Source organism: Lutra lutra, chromosome 4, assembly GCF_902655055.1.
Source record: "Lutra lutra chromosome 4, mLutLut1.2, whole genome shotgun sequence".
In the NCBI taxonomy this organism is placed as follows: domain Eukaryota; kingdom Metazoa; phylum Chordata; class Mammalia; order Carnivora; family Mustelidae; genus Lutra; species Lutra lutra.
Window position 1 is genome coordinate 98,710,739 of NC_062281.1, and position 14,543 is coordinate 98,725,281.

General features: G+C 38.9%; 1 protein-coding gene across 4 annotated transcripts in view; it reads right to left on the bottom strand.

The window, feature by feature from the left end:
* SYCP1 (synaptonemal complex protein 1) overlaps nt 1–14,543 on the bottom strand; it is a 149,333-nt gene that overhangs the window by 119,956 nt on the left and 14,834 nt on the right. The window lies entirely within an intron of this gene.

A 14,543-nucleotide genomic window follows, 5' to 3' on the forward strand; every position in this document is an offset into this window, starting at 1 on the left:
TGGATGCTCAACTGACTAAGCCACCCAGGCGCCCCAAAGCACATTAAATTTAAAGAGGGTACTAGTCCCACATTCTCAATAACAAGCCATAAAGAAGAACTGAGCAGTTATGATAGATTCAACTGTAAATGAGAAGCCAAATAACCAAAAAGAGGGTACATGAGCTAACTTCAGAAGAATATAGGTATCTAAACCTCTCAAAAATAATGGAGAGCGCTCTGAACTTATAGCATATGAAATAGGAACTGAACCATTTTTTATCTGAATATTAAAGGGCTAGAAATTTAAGAAAAGAAAGGCAGAACATATCAGCATTTGAACAAAAAGACAGTTCATACTTCTCCATCTATTTTGTTTCATTCATTACCTAACACATTTTGCAACACATCTCTATTCCTCAGAAACTATTTGTGCCAAAGAACTGCATTCTATTGCGAACATCTCCCATCTTCCCATTGCTAATAGCATCAGTACTTTTAAAATACCTTCCAGCCATTTTTCTAATAGGAAAGTCCTGGAAATTGGGTAAGTAAAACTACAGAAAAGAAAATAAATGGGTATAGACATACTTTACAGTTGTCAGAAGCAAGGTCCTACGGGTAGCACAAAGGGCCTCCAATAGCTAAGTGTTTCAATGTGGTAATGTGCAGTACTGTAAAAATATAACCCTACACTTTTCATTTTTCTTCTTGATATTCATCTATCCATTGATCTATTTACCTATCTCCCCACCCCCTACCTCACTAACTTCTCCCTACTTCCTTCCCTCCCTCTCCTCCTCGCCTCCAGACTTCCTCCTCCCCACTTATTTTGCCCCAGTCCAGGCAACTAGATCTTTCAGCATTTGCTGCCTTAAAGAGATGATTTTACCAAAAACAAAGAAAAAAAAATCTTCAGGTTTCAAAAGAACAATGTTGGGGGTTAGGGGAAGGATTCAGAACATAAACTATAGATTTTTTAAATATATGATCAGAACGAGTGTTCTTAACGTCTACATCAAAGAAATATTTACTCATTTGTGGGAAGAGGCCTTTAAAAGGGGAAGCTAAGGTGCCTGGGTAGTGCTGCAGCTGGTTAAGCATCCAACTTTTGGTTTCAGCTCAGGTCACAATCTCGGGGTACTGGAATCAAGCCTCGAGTCGGCCTCCAAACTTAGACTCTGCTTGAGATTCTCTCTCCCTCTGCCCCTCCCACTCATGTGCACTCTCTCTCTAATAAATAAATAAATCTTTTTTAAAAATAAAAAAATAGGGGGTGCCTGGGTGGCTCGGTGGGTTAAGCCTCTGCCTTTGGCTCAGGTCATGATCCCAGAGTCCTGGGATCGAGCCCCATATCGGGCTCTCGGCTCAGCAGGGAACCTGCTTCCCCCTTTCTCTCTGCCTGCCTCTCTGCTTACTTGTGATCCCTCTCTCTCTGTCAAATAAATAAATAATTTAAAATAAAATAAAAAATTTTAAAAATAAAAAAATAAAAAGGTACGCTAAGAGAGCTTATCAGGTTCTGGCAGACACTTAAAAAGAGGTTCTAGAGCCCTCTCCACTCATCAGACTAAGCCTCAGGGTTGAAGACCATGAAAACCCCAGATAGTTTGGGCAAACCAAGGGAAGAATGAGACTGTGCTGTTTTTGCTGTTGTTGTTGTTCATTTGTTTTTGTTTTTTTGTCTTCAGTAGGGCTCTAGGAAGATGACAAAAGCTGAGAAGAAGTGACTGTAAAATATATCTAGACAGATTGGGCCTTAGGTCATTTCAATTTCCCTTGTCCCAATACTGTGTGCGGCTGAGCATAGTGTGATAAAGAACTGAGAATCATCAGACCTGAATGGGCCCCCAAGAACAGAAATGAGGGAAAACTCAGCAACCTAAGTGCACCATTTACTGAATACTAACTGAAACAATGAAAACCTCAATAGAAGATGAGTGAAAAACAAATGTCCTTCTCTATCACATGGTATTATATAGGAACCCACAAATTTAGATACAATCCCAGGAGAAGGGGAAAAATTCTCAAATTTATTAAGTTTCTTCTGAAGAGAAAGGACCCAAATTTTAAAAATCATGAATGAAAGATAAGAGATCACAACCAGGGGCGCCTGGGTGGCTCAGTGGGTTAGGCCTCTGCCTTCAGCTCAGATCACAGTCTCAGGGTCCTGGGATCGAGCCCCACAACAGGTTCTCTGCTCAGGGAGGAGCCTGCTTTCCCCTCTCTCTCTGCCCGCCTCTCTGCCTACTTGTGATCTCTCTCTCTCTCTGTCAAATAAATAAATAAAATACTTAAAAAAAAAAAAAGAGATCACAACCAACACCAAAGAAATACAAACAATTTTAAGAACACATTATGAGCAACTGTATGCCAGCAAATTTAACAATCTGGAAGAAATGGATACATTCCTAGAGACCTATAATCTACCAAAACTGAACAGAAAGAAATAGAAAACCTGAACAGACCATAACCAGTAAGGAGACTGAAAGAGTCATCAAAAATCTCCCAACAAGAACACAGGACCACATGGCTTCCCAAGGGAATTCTACAAAACATTTAAAGAAAAATACTTACTCTCCTGAAACTGTTCCAAAAAATAGAAATGGATAGGAAAACTTCCAAACTCATTTTATGAGGCCAGCATCATGTTGATTCCAAAACCAGACAAACCCCACCAAAAAGCAGAATTACAAACCAATGTCCTTGATGAACACAGATGCAAAAATTCTCACCAAAATACTAGCCAATAGAATCCAACAGTCCATTAAAAGGATTATTCTCCACGACAAGTGAGATTTATTCCTGGGATGCACGTTTGGTTCAACATCCTCATATCAATCAATGTGATACAATACATTGATTAAAAAAAAAGAACAAGAGGACGGGAGGATCAAGATGGCAGAGAAGTAGCAGGCTGAGACTACTTCAGGTAGCGGGAGATCAGCTAGATAGCTTATCTAAAGATTGCAAAACCTACAAATCCAACGGGAGATCGAAGAGAAGAACAGCAATTCTAGAAACAGAAAATCAACCACTTTCTGAAAGGTAGGACTGGCGGAGAAGTGAATCCAAAGCCACAGGAAGATAGACGGAGGGGGGAAGGGCCGGCTCCTGGCAAGTGGCGGAGCAATGGAGCACAAAATCAGGACTTTTAAAAGTCTGTTCCGCTGAGGGACATCGCTCCAGAGGCTTAACCGGGGTGAAGCCCACGCGGGGTCAGCGTGTCCTCAGGTCCCGCAGGGTCACAGAAGGATCGGGGGTGTCTGAGTGTCACAGAGCTTACAGGTATTAGAACGGGGAAGCCGGCTACAGAGACAGCCGAGGAGTGAGCTCTAAGCTTGGGGTTACCTTGAACCGGTCGCAGGCTCGGTCAGCTCAGAGCAAGGCCGGAGGCCAGGGTGACGGGAGTAATTGGGCGCTATTCTCTGAGGGTGCACTAAGAAGTGGGGCCCCAGGCTCTCAGCTCCTCCGGGCCAGAGACTGGGAGACCACCATCTTATTTCCCGTCCTCCGGAACTCTAAGGAAAGCGCTCAGGGAACAAAAGCTCCAGAAACCAAACCCGAGCGGATTACTCAGCCTGGTCCCTGGTAAGGACGGTGCAACTCCGCCTGAGGCAGACACTTGAGAATCACTACAACAGGCCCCTCCCCCAGATGATCAACAAGAAACCCAGCTAGGACCAAGTTCACCTACCAAGGAGTGCAGTGTCAATACCAAGGAGAGCAGCGGAATTCCAGAGGAGGAGAAAGCAAAGCACGGAACTCATGGCTTTCTCCCCATGATTCTTTAGCCTTGCAGTTAATTTTTTTTTCTTTTTCAATTTTTTTTCTCTTCTTTTGCTAAAATTTTTTTAACTTTTACCCTTTTCTTTTTTAACGTTTTTTAACTAGTTTATCTAATATGTATATTTTTTTCCCTTTTATATTTTTTCGTTATTGGTTTTCTTTTTTTAATTGTTTCTTTTTTTTTTTTTTCTTTCTGAAACTTTTTATCCCCTTTCTCTCCCCTCACGATTTGGGATCTCTTCTGATTTGGCTAAAGCATATTTTCCTGGGGTTGTTGCCACCCTTTTAGTATTTTACTTGCTCCTTCATATACTCTTACCTGGACAAAATGACAAGGGGGAAAAATTCACCACAAAAAAAAGAACAAGAGGCAGTAACCAAAGGCTAGGGACCTAACCAATACAGACATTGGTAATATGTCAGATCTAGAGTTCAGAATGATGATTCTCAAGGTTCTAGCCGGGCTCGAAAAAGGCATGGAAGATATTAAAGCAACCCTCTCGGGAGATATAAAAGCCCTTTCTGCAGAAATAAAAGAACTAAAATCTAACCAAGTTGAAATCAAAAAAGCTATTAATGAGGTGCAATAAAAAATGGAGGCTCTCACTGCTAGGATAAATGAGGCAGAAGAAAGAATTAGCGATATAGAAGACCAAATGACAGAGAATAAAGAAGCTGAGCAAAAGAGGGACAAACAGCTACTGGACCACGAGGGGAGAATTCGAGAGATAAGTGACACCATAAGACGAAACAACATTAGAATAATTGGGATTCCAGAAGAAGAAGAAAGAGAGAGGGGAGCAGAAGGCATATTGGAGAGAATTATTGGAGAGAATTTCCCCAATATGGCAAAGGGAACAAGCATCAAAATCCAGGAGGTTCAGAGAACCCCCCTCAAGATCACTAAGAATAGGTCCACACCTCGTCACCTAATAGTAAAATTTACAAGTCTTAGTGACAAAGAGAAGATCCTGAAAGCAGCCCGGGAAAAGAAGTCTGTAACGTACAATGGTAAAAATATTCGATTGGCAGCAGACTTATCCACAGAGACCTGGCAGGCCAGAAAGAGCTGGCATGATATATTCAGAGCACTAAATGAGAAAAACATGCAGCCAAGAATACTATATCCAGCTAGGCTATCACTGAAAATAGAAGGAGAGATTAAAAGCTTCCAGGACAAACAAAAACTGAAAGAATTTGCAAACACCAAACCAGCTCCACAGGAAATATTGAAAGGGGTCCTCTAAGAAAAGAGAGACCCTCAAAGTAGTAGATCAGAAAGAAACAGAGACAATATACAATAACAGTCACCTTACAGGCAATACAATGGCACTAAATTCATATCTCTCAATACTTACCCTGAATGTTAATGGGCTAAATGCCCCAATCAAAAGACACAGGGTATCAGAATGGATAAAAAAACAAAACCCATCTATATGTTGCCTACAAGAAACTCATTTTAAACCCGCAGACACCTCCAGGTTTAAAGTGAGGGGGTGGAAAAGAATTTACCATGCTAATGGACATCAGAAGAAAGCAGGAATGGCAATCCTTATATCAGATCAATTAGATTTTAAGCCAAAGACTATCATAAGAGAAGAGGAAGGACACTATATCATACTCAAAGGAACTGTCCAACAAGAAGATCTAACAATTTTAAATATCTATGCCCCTAACGTGGCAGCAGCCAACTATATAAACCAATTAATACCAAAATCAAAGAAACACATCGACAATAATACTATAATAGTAGGGGACTTTAACGCTCCCCTCACTGAAATGGACAGATCATCCAAGCAAAAGATCAACAAGGAAATAAAGGCCTTAAATGACACACTGGACCAGATGGACATCACAGATGTATTCAGAACATTTCATTCCAAAGCAACAGAATACACATTCTTCTCTAGTGCACGTGGAACATTCTCCAGAAAGATCACACCCTCGGTCCTAAATCAGGTCTCAACCAGTATCAAAAGATTGGGATCATTCCCTGCATATTTTCAGACCACAATGCTCTAAAGCTAGAACTCAATAACAAGAGGAAATTTGGAAAGAACCCAAATACATGGAGACTAAACAGCATCCTTCTAAAGAATGGATGGGTCAACCAGGAAATTAAAGAAGAATTGAAAAAATTTATGGAAACAAATGATAATGAAAACACAACGGTTCAACATCTGTGGGGCACAACAAAGGCAGTCCTGAGTGGAAAATATATAGCGGTACAAGCCTTTCTCAAGAAACAAGAAAGGTCTCAGGTACACAACCTAACCCTACACCTAAAGGAGCTGGAGAAAGAACAAGAAAGAAACCCTAAACCCAACAGGAGAAGAGAAATCATAAAGATCAGAGCAGAAATCAATGAAATAGAAACCAAAAAAACAACAGAACAAATCAACATAACTAGGAGCTGGTTCTTTGAAAGAATTAATAAGATTGATAAACCCCTGGCCAGACTTATCAAAAAGAAAAGAGAAAGGACCAAATAAATAAAATCATGAATGAAAGAGGAGAGATCATAACGAACACCAAAGAAATACAATTATAAGAACATACTATGAGCAACTCTACGCCAACAAATTTGACAATCTGGAAGAAATGGATGCATTCCTAGACATATAAACTACCACAACTGAACCAGGAAGAAATGGAAAGCCTGAACAGACCCATAACCAGTAAGGAGATTGAAACAGTCATCAAAAATCTCCAAACAAACAAAAGCCCAGGGCCAGATGGCTTCCCGGGGGAATTCTACCAAACATTTAAAGAAGAACTAATTCCTATTCTCCTGAAACTGTTCCAAAAAATAGAAATAGAAGGAAAACTTCCAAACTCATTTTATGAGGCCAGCATCATCTTGATCCCAAAACCAGACAAGGATCCCATCAAAAAAGAGAGCTACAGACCCAATATCCTTAATGAACACAGATGCAAAAATTCTCGCCAAAATACTAGTCAATAGGATTCAACAGTACAGTAAAAGGATTATTCACCACGACCAAGTGGGATTTATTCCAGGGCTACAAGGTTGGTTCAACATCCACAAATCAATCAATGTGATACAACACATTAATAAAAGAAAGAACAAGAACCATATGATACTCTCCATAGATGCTGAAAAAGCATTTGACAAAGTACAGCATCCCTTCCTGATTAAAACTCTTCAAAGTGTAGGGATAGAGGGCACATACCTCAAATATTATCAAAGCCATCTATGAAAAACCCACCGCAAATATCATTCTCAATGGAGAAAAACTGAAAACTTTTCTGCTAAGGTCAGGAACACGGCAGGGATGTCCGTTATCACCACTGCTATTCAACATAGTACTAGAAGTCCTAGCCTCAGCAATCAGACAACAAAAGGAAATTAAAGGCATCCAAATCGTCAAAGAAGAAGTCAAACAATCACTCTTCGCAGATGATATGATACTATATGCGGAAAAGCCAAAAGACTCCACTCCAAAACTGCTAGAACTTGTCCAGGAATTCAGTAAAGTGTCAGGATATAAAATCAATGCACAGAAATCAGTTGCATTTCTCTACACCAACAACAAGACAGAAGAAAGAGAAATTAAGGAGTCAATCCTATTTACAATTGCACCCAAAACTATAAGATACCTAGGAATAAACCTAACCAAAGAGACTAAAAATCTATACACAGAAAACTATAAAGTACTCATGAAAGAAATTGAGGAAGACACAAAGAAATGGAAAAATGTTCCATGCTCCTGGATTGGAAGGATAAATATTGTGAAAATGTCTATGCTACCTAAAGCAATCTACACATTTAATGCAATTCCTATCAAAGTACCATCCATTTTTTTTCAAAGAAATGGAACAAATAATCCTAAAATTTGTATGGAACCAGAAAAGACCTCGAATAGCCAAAGGAATATTGAAAAAGAAAGCCAAAGTTGGTGGCATCACAATTCCGGACTTCAAGCTCTATTACAAAGCTGTCATCATCAAGACAGCATGGTACTGGCACAAAAACAGACACATAGATCAATGGAACAGAATAGAGAGCCCAGAAATAGACCCTCAACTCTATGGTCAACTCATCTTCGACAAAGCAGAAAAGAATGTCCAATGGAAAAAAGACAGCCTCTTCAATAAATGGTGTTGGCAAAATTGGACAGCCACATGCAGAAAAATGAAATTGGATCATTTCCTTACACCACACACGAAAATAGACTCAAAATGGATGAAGGACCTCAATGTGAGAAAGGAATCCATCAAAATCCTTGAAGAGAACACAGGCAGCAACCTCTTCGACGTCAGCCGCAGCAACATCTTCCTAGGAACATCGCCAAAGGCAAGGGAAGCAAGGGCAAAAATGAACTATTGGGATTTTATCAAGATCAAAAGCTTTTGCACAGCAAAGGAAACAGTTAACAAAACCAAAAGACAACTGACAGAATGGGAGAACATATTTGCAAATGACATATCAGATAAAGGGCTAGTGTCCAAATTCTATAAAGAACTTAGCAAACTCAACACCCAAAGAACAAATAATCCAATCAAGAAATGGGCAGAAGACATGAACAGACATTTCTGCAAAGAAGACATCCAGATGGCCAACAGACACATGAAAAAGTGCTCCACATCACTTGGCATCAGGGAAATACAAATCAAAACCACAATGAGATATCACCTCACACCAGTCAGAATGGCTAAAATTAACAAGTCAGGAAATGACAGATGCTGGCGAGGATGCGGAGAAAGGGGAACCCTCCTACACTGTTGGTGGGAATGCAAGCTGGTGCAACCACTCTGGAAAACAGCATGGAGGTTCCTCAAAATGTTGAAAATAGAACTACCCTATGACCCAGCAATTGCACTGCTGGGTATTTACCCTAAAGATACAAACGTAGTGATCCGAAGGGGCACATGCACCCGAATGTTTATAGCAGCAATGTCTACAATAGCCAAACTATGGAAAGAACCTAGATGTCCATCAACAGACGAATGGATAAAGAAGATGTGGTATATATACACAATGGAATACTATGCAGCCATCAAAAGAAATGAAATCTTGCCATTTGCGACGACGTGGATGGAACTAGAGGGTATCATGCTTAGCGAAATAAGTCAATCGGAGAAAGACAACTATCATATGATCTCCCTGATATGAGGGAGAGGAGATGCAACATGGGGGGTTGAGGGGGTAGGAGAAGAGTAAATGAAACAAGATGGGATTGGGAGGGAGACAAACCATAAGTGACTCTTAATCTCACAAAACAAACTGAGGGTTGATGGGGGGAGGGGGGTTGGGAGAGGGGGGGTGGGGTTATGGACATTGGGGAGGGTATGTGCTATGGTGAGTGCTGTGAAGTATGTAAACCTGGCGATTCGCAGACCTGTACCCCTGGGGATAAAAAATATATGTTTATAAAAAATAAAATTAAATTAAAAAAAAGAACAAGAACCATATGATACTCTCAATAGATGCTGAAAAAGTATTTGACAAAATACAGCATCCTTTCTTGATCAAAACTCATCAAAATGTAGAGATAGAGGGTCCATACCTCAATATTATCAAAGCCATCTATGAAAAACCCACCGCAAATATCATTCTCAATGGGGAAAAAATGAGAGCTTTTTCCCTAAGGTCAGGAACTCAGCAGGGATGTCCATTATCACCACTGCTATTCAACATAGTACTAGAAGTCCTAGCCTCAGCAATCAGACAACAAAAAGACATAAAAGGCATCTGAATTGGCAAAGAAGTCGCTGAACTCTCACTCTTTGCAGATGATATGATACTTTATGTGGAAAACCCAAAATACTCCAATCCAAAACTGCTAGAACTCAATACAGGAATTCAGTAGAGTGTCAGGATACAAAATCAATGCACAGAAACCAGTTGCATTTCTATACACCAACAGCAAGACAGAAGAAAGAGAAATTAAGGAGTTGATCCCGTTTACAATTACTTCCCAAACCATAAGATCCCTAGGAATAAACCTAACCGAAGACGCAAAGAATCTTTACCCAGAAAACGATAAAGTACTTAGTAAAGAAACTGAGGAAGACACAAAGAAATAGAAAAACGTTCCATGCTCACGGATTGGAAGAACAAATACTGTGAAACTGTCTATGCTACCTAAAGCAATCTATATATTTAATGCAATTCTTATCAAAATACCATCAATTTTTTTCAAAGAAATGGAAGAAATAATCCTAAAATTTATACGGAACCAGAAAAGACCCTGAATAGCCAAAGGAATGTTGAAAAAGAAACCCAAAGTTGGTGGCATCACAATTCAAGACTTCAAGCTCTATTACAAAGCTGTAACCATCAAGACCATATGGTACTGGCACAAAAACAGACACCTAGATCAATGGAACAGAATAGAGAGCCCAGAAATAGACCCTCAACTCTATGGTCAACTAATCTTCAACAAAGCAGGAAAGACTGTCCAGTGGAAAAAAGACAGTCTCTTTAACAAACTGTGCTGGGAAAATTGGACAGCCACATGCAGAAGAATGAAACTGGACCATTTCCTTACACCACACACAAAAATAGACTCAAAATGGATGAAAGACCTCAATGTGAGACAGGAATCCATCAAAATCCTTGAGGAAAACACAGGTAGCAACCTCTTCGACCTCAGCCTCAGCAACCTCTTCCTCAAAACATAGCCAATGGCAAGGGAAGCAAGGGCAAAAATGAACCAATGGGATTTCATCAAGATCAAAAGCTTTTGCACAGCAAAGGAAACAGTCAACAAAACCAAAAGACAGCTAACAGAATGGGAGAAGATATTTGCAAATGACATACCAGATAAAGGGCTAGTATCCAAAGTCTATAGGAACTTATCAAACTCAACACCCAAACAACAAAATAAACCAATCAAGAAGTGGGCAGAAGACATGAAACATTTCTGCAAAGAAGACCTCCAAATGGCTAATAGACACATGAAAAAGTGCTCCACATCACTCAGCATCAAGGAAATACAAATCAAAACCACAATGAGATACCACCTCATGCCAGTCAGAATGGCTAAAATTAACAAGTCAGGAAACACAGATGCTGGCGAGGATGCAGAGAAAGGGGAACCCTCCTACACTGTGGATGGGAATGCAAGCTGGTGTAGCCACTCTGGAAAATAGCATGGAGATTCCTCAAAAAGTTGAAAATAGAGCTACCCTATGACCCAGCAGTCGCCCTACTGGGTATTTACCTTAAAAATATAAATGTAGTGGGGCGCCTGGGTGGCTCAGTGGGTTAAGCCGCTGCCTTCGGCTCAGGTCATGATCTCAGGGTCCTGGGATCGAGTCCCGCATCGGGCTCTCTGCTCAGCAGGGAGCCTGCTTCCCTTCCTCTCTCTCTGCCTGCCTCTCTGCCTACTTGTGATCTCTGTCAAATAAATAAATAAAATCTTTAAAAAATATATATATATATATAAATGTAGTGATCCGAAGGGGCACATGCACCTGAATGTTTATAGCAGCAATGTCCACAATAGCCAAACTATGGAAAGCACCTAGATGTCCATCAACAGATGAGTGGATAAAGAAGAGGTGGTATATATATATATATATATATATGTATATATATATATACATACACACATATACATACATACATACAATGGAATACTATGCAGCCATCAAAAGAAACAAAATCTTGCCATTTCCAATGACATAGAGGGAACTAGAGGGTATTAGGATGAGCAAAATAAGTCAATCAGAGAAAAACAATTATCATATGATCTCTCTGATATGAGGAATTCATACAGATCTGGACTCCATAACAAAGATATTCAACAGATCAGCAAAAATAAAAGTACTGAAGAATCTTGAAATGTCTAGGCTAAATAAGACAAGATTCAAAAAAGACAAGAAGCCAGCTTTAAAGATCTAAAGAGATAGCACATAAAAAAGTGGCCTAGATTTTCCATATGGTCTAAGGAGAATTACAATAAAATAGGAGAAACTCTGTAGAGACTTCAGCTCAATATAAAAATAAGAACTATCCTTAAATGACAATCTTGAGGTTAGTGAGATTCCATCACTGAATATATTCAAACATAAAGAAGACTACCTCTTTGTCAGACATGCTACAAAGGAAAGTAAATCAATGGAAATGTAAGTAGATTACAAAACCTTTTAAGTCCTTCCCAACACCAACTAATTTAGGTTACAAAGTCTACAAAAAAAGTTTATACGGTACTTCAAATGGCAGGCTGAAGAATTAAAAATAATTTTATATTGTGTACAGGATAGCACTTAAAGGATTTTTTTAAACAATCACCAAAAAATACACTAAAACAAAAGGGTTTATATAGGTACATCTAAGGACAGATTTATTCATTAACTCATTAATTTATTGCCTACTATCATGAAAGACATTGTCTAAAATGTTAACTATCCTGAATCAAGATATTATCTCTTGCCCTTAAGCTGCAGGAGATGTCTAGCATGCACTAGGCACTCCATAAAACACTCCTTGTTGAAGGACTCCAAAAAAAAAACACTCCTTGTTGAAGGAATTCATAAATACATGGTAAAGGTATACTAAGGGTACTAAGTAAAAGAAGAAGCATTTAAATCAGACTGCAAAATTAGGGAATACTTCCCAAGTAGCAATATTTATTCTGAATTTTGAAGGACAAATAGAGGTAATGAGATGAATAAAGAGGATCAGCCAATAAAAAAAAATGCAAAATCTCAGAAGCATAATCTGTTTAGTGAGTAACAAGCAGTACTCCATGAGCCTGTGTATATGGGGCATGTGGTGGAACATTTGGCAAGGTGGAGGGAAGCAGCAAATACCATGCTACCCATAAAATTATGGAAAGCCATTAAAAGAATTAGACAGTGACATGATTTGATCTATATTTTAGAAAAGCATCAAGGACTCTGTTTTCTGGTAATGGCTAAGTAATTCAGACCAACCATCCTGCTGAAGACAAAAATCTGGACGATCTTTTTTATTTCTTAAAAGAATCAAAGATCTAAAAAGATAATGATGAATCATCAGGCCGAGAATAGATTGAGGATTATAATTCAAAAACACTAAGCCAAATTCCAGTGAGAGTCAAGACAAAGTAATCCCACTATAGCCTTTCTCTCCCACTACTTACAACTAAAAACTCTGAAATACATAAAACAACTACTTCAGGACTCTGAAAAGAAAGCAAAGGCAGGTAGATTAGGGGAAAAAAGTAAATTCTTGAAGTGACTCATGCGAAGGTAAGTTTCCTGTTTAGTATTTTTCTATCTCCCTTCCTAGTATTAGCTAAAGTATAAGGCCCAAACAAAACTGTAACAGGAAACGTGAGCAGTAAAAGGAAATCCTGATTTTTTTTTATTCCTCTCATAGCCCTGTCCAGAATAGCCCTTGTAGTGGAGCTGCGGCAGGGACAAACAAAAACCGCAAGAGAAACTCCGTTATTTCTAGCAAAAGGACAGGGGAAATGAGCCCCTGTAAGGTTGAGCATGAGGGGGCAATATTAGAGACAGCTCCAAATGAGGATTACCTAATTATGTGCATGAATTGGCACAAGTCCCATGGGATAAAGGGAGAACATACATATACAAGACAGATCCAAAACAAATACAGCTAAGTCTTTGAAAACTGAACTCTAACATAAATTACTATTCATATCTCAAACCTAATCTTGAGTGGAGCATACAAGAAACAGAGCCAGAGCAGCATAGCAAAGACTTTGAAAACTGAACTGATATTAGAACCCAGCACACAAAGACAAGATAAAATTTATGGTCTGAAAAAAAAAAAATTTGTGGTCTGAACCTGAGATGACTGCTAAAAAAATAAACATTCTCCTGGGGATTTTAAAAGGATCCAGAATTTTACAACATAATAATTTCAAAGTCTCCAAGATAAAATCCAAAACTGTTCAACATAAAAAGAACTAGGAAAATGTGACATCATTCTAGGTCTCAAGCAAATAACCAAAGGTAATGAAGTACACAAACCTCTAGAATCCATAGAACCAACCAGAAATAGACCTCTTAAATAAACTTTATTAAAATCTTAATAAAACATTAACTATGTTCATGGAGATAAAAAGATGAACTTAAAATTTTCAGCAAGGAACACTAATGGTGAGCATAGCATTATATATAGACCTACCAAATCACTATGTTATACACCTGAAACTAACATAACATTTGTCTGTCAACTATATGTCAATTTTTTTTAATTTCATGAACAAACTGGAAAGTCTACGAAGTGACATTACAGGGACACTTGGGTGGCCCAGTTTGTTAAGTATCTGCCTTCAGCTCAGGTCATGATCCCAGAGTCCTAGGATTCAATCCCATGTTGGGCTCCCTATTCAGTGGGGAGTCTGCCTCTCCCTCTCCTCTGCTGCTGCCCCAATTTGTGCTTGCACGCTCTCCCTCTCTCAAATAAATAAATAAAATCTTTAAAAATATAATTAAATTTAAAAATTTAAAAAGTGACATTACAGGTATTTTAAAAACCAGCTAGTAATTACAGAACCAGAAAAATGCATTCACAGAAAATAAGACCTCAACTGACAAATTCAAAAATAGACTAGAAAAAAAAAGAGAGAGAGAGAGAAACAGACTAGAAATAGCTAAATAGAGAATTGATGTACTAGAAGACAGATTAAAAGACATTTTCCTGAATGGTGCACAAGAAAAAAGATTAAGAAATAAACACAATGCAGAAATATCGAAAGGTACAGCACAGTAGCCTCATTGACTTGAAAAGATCAAACAGGCTTTCATCTAAGGGACTTTGCACTTACTATTTCCCAAAATAGCTACATGGCT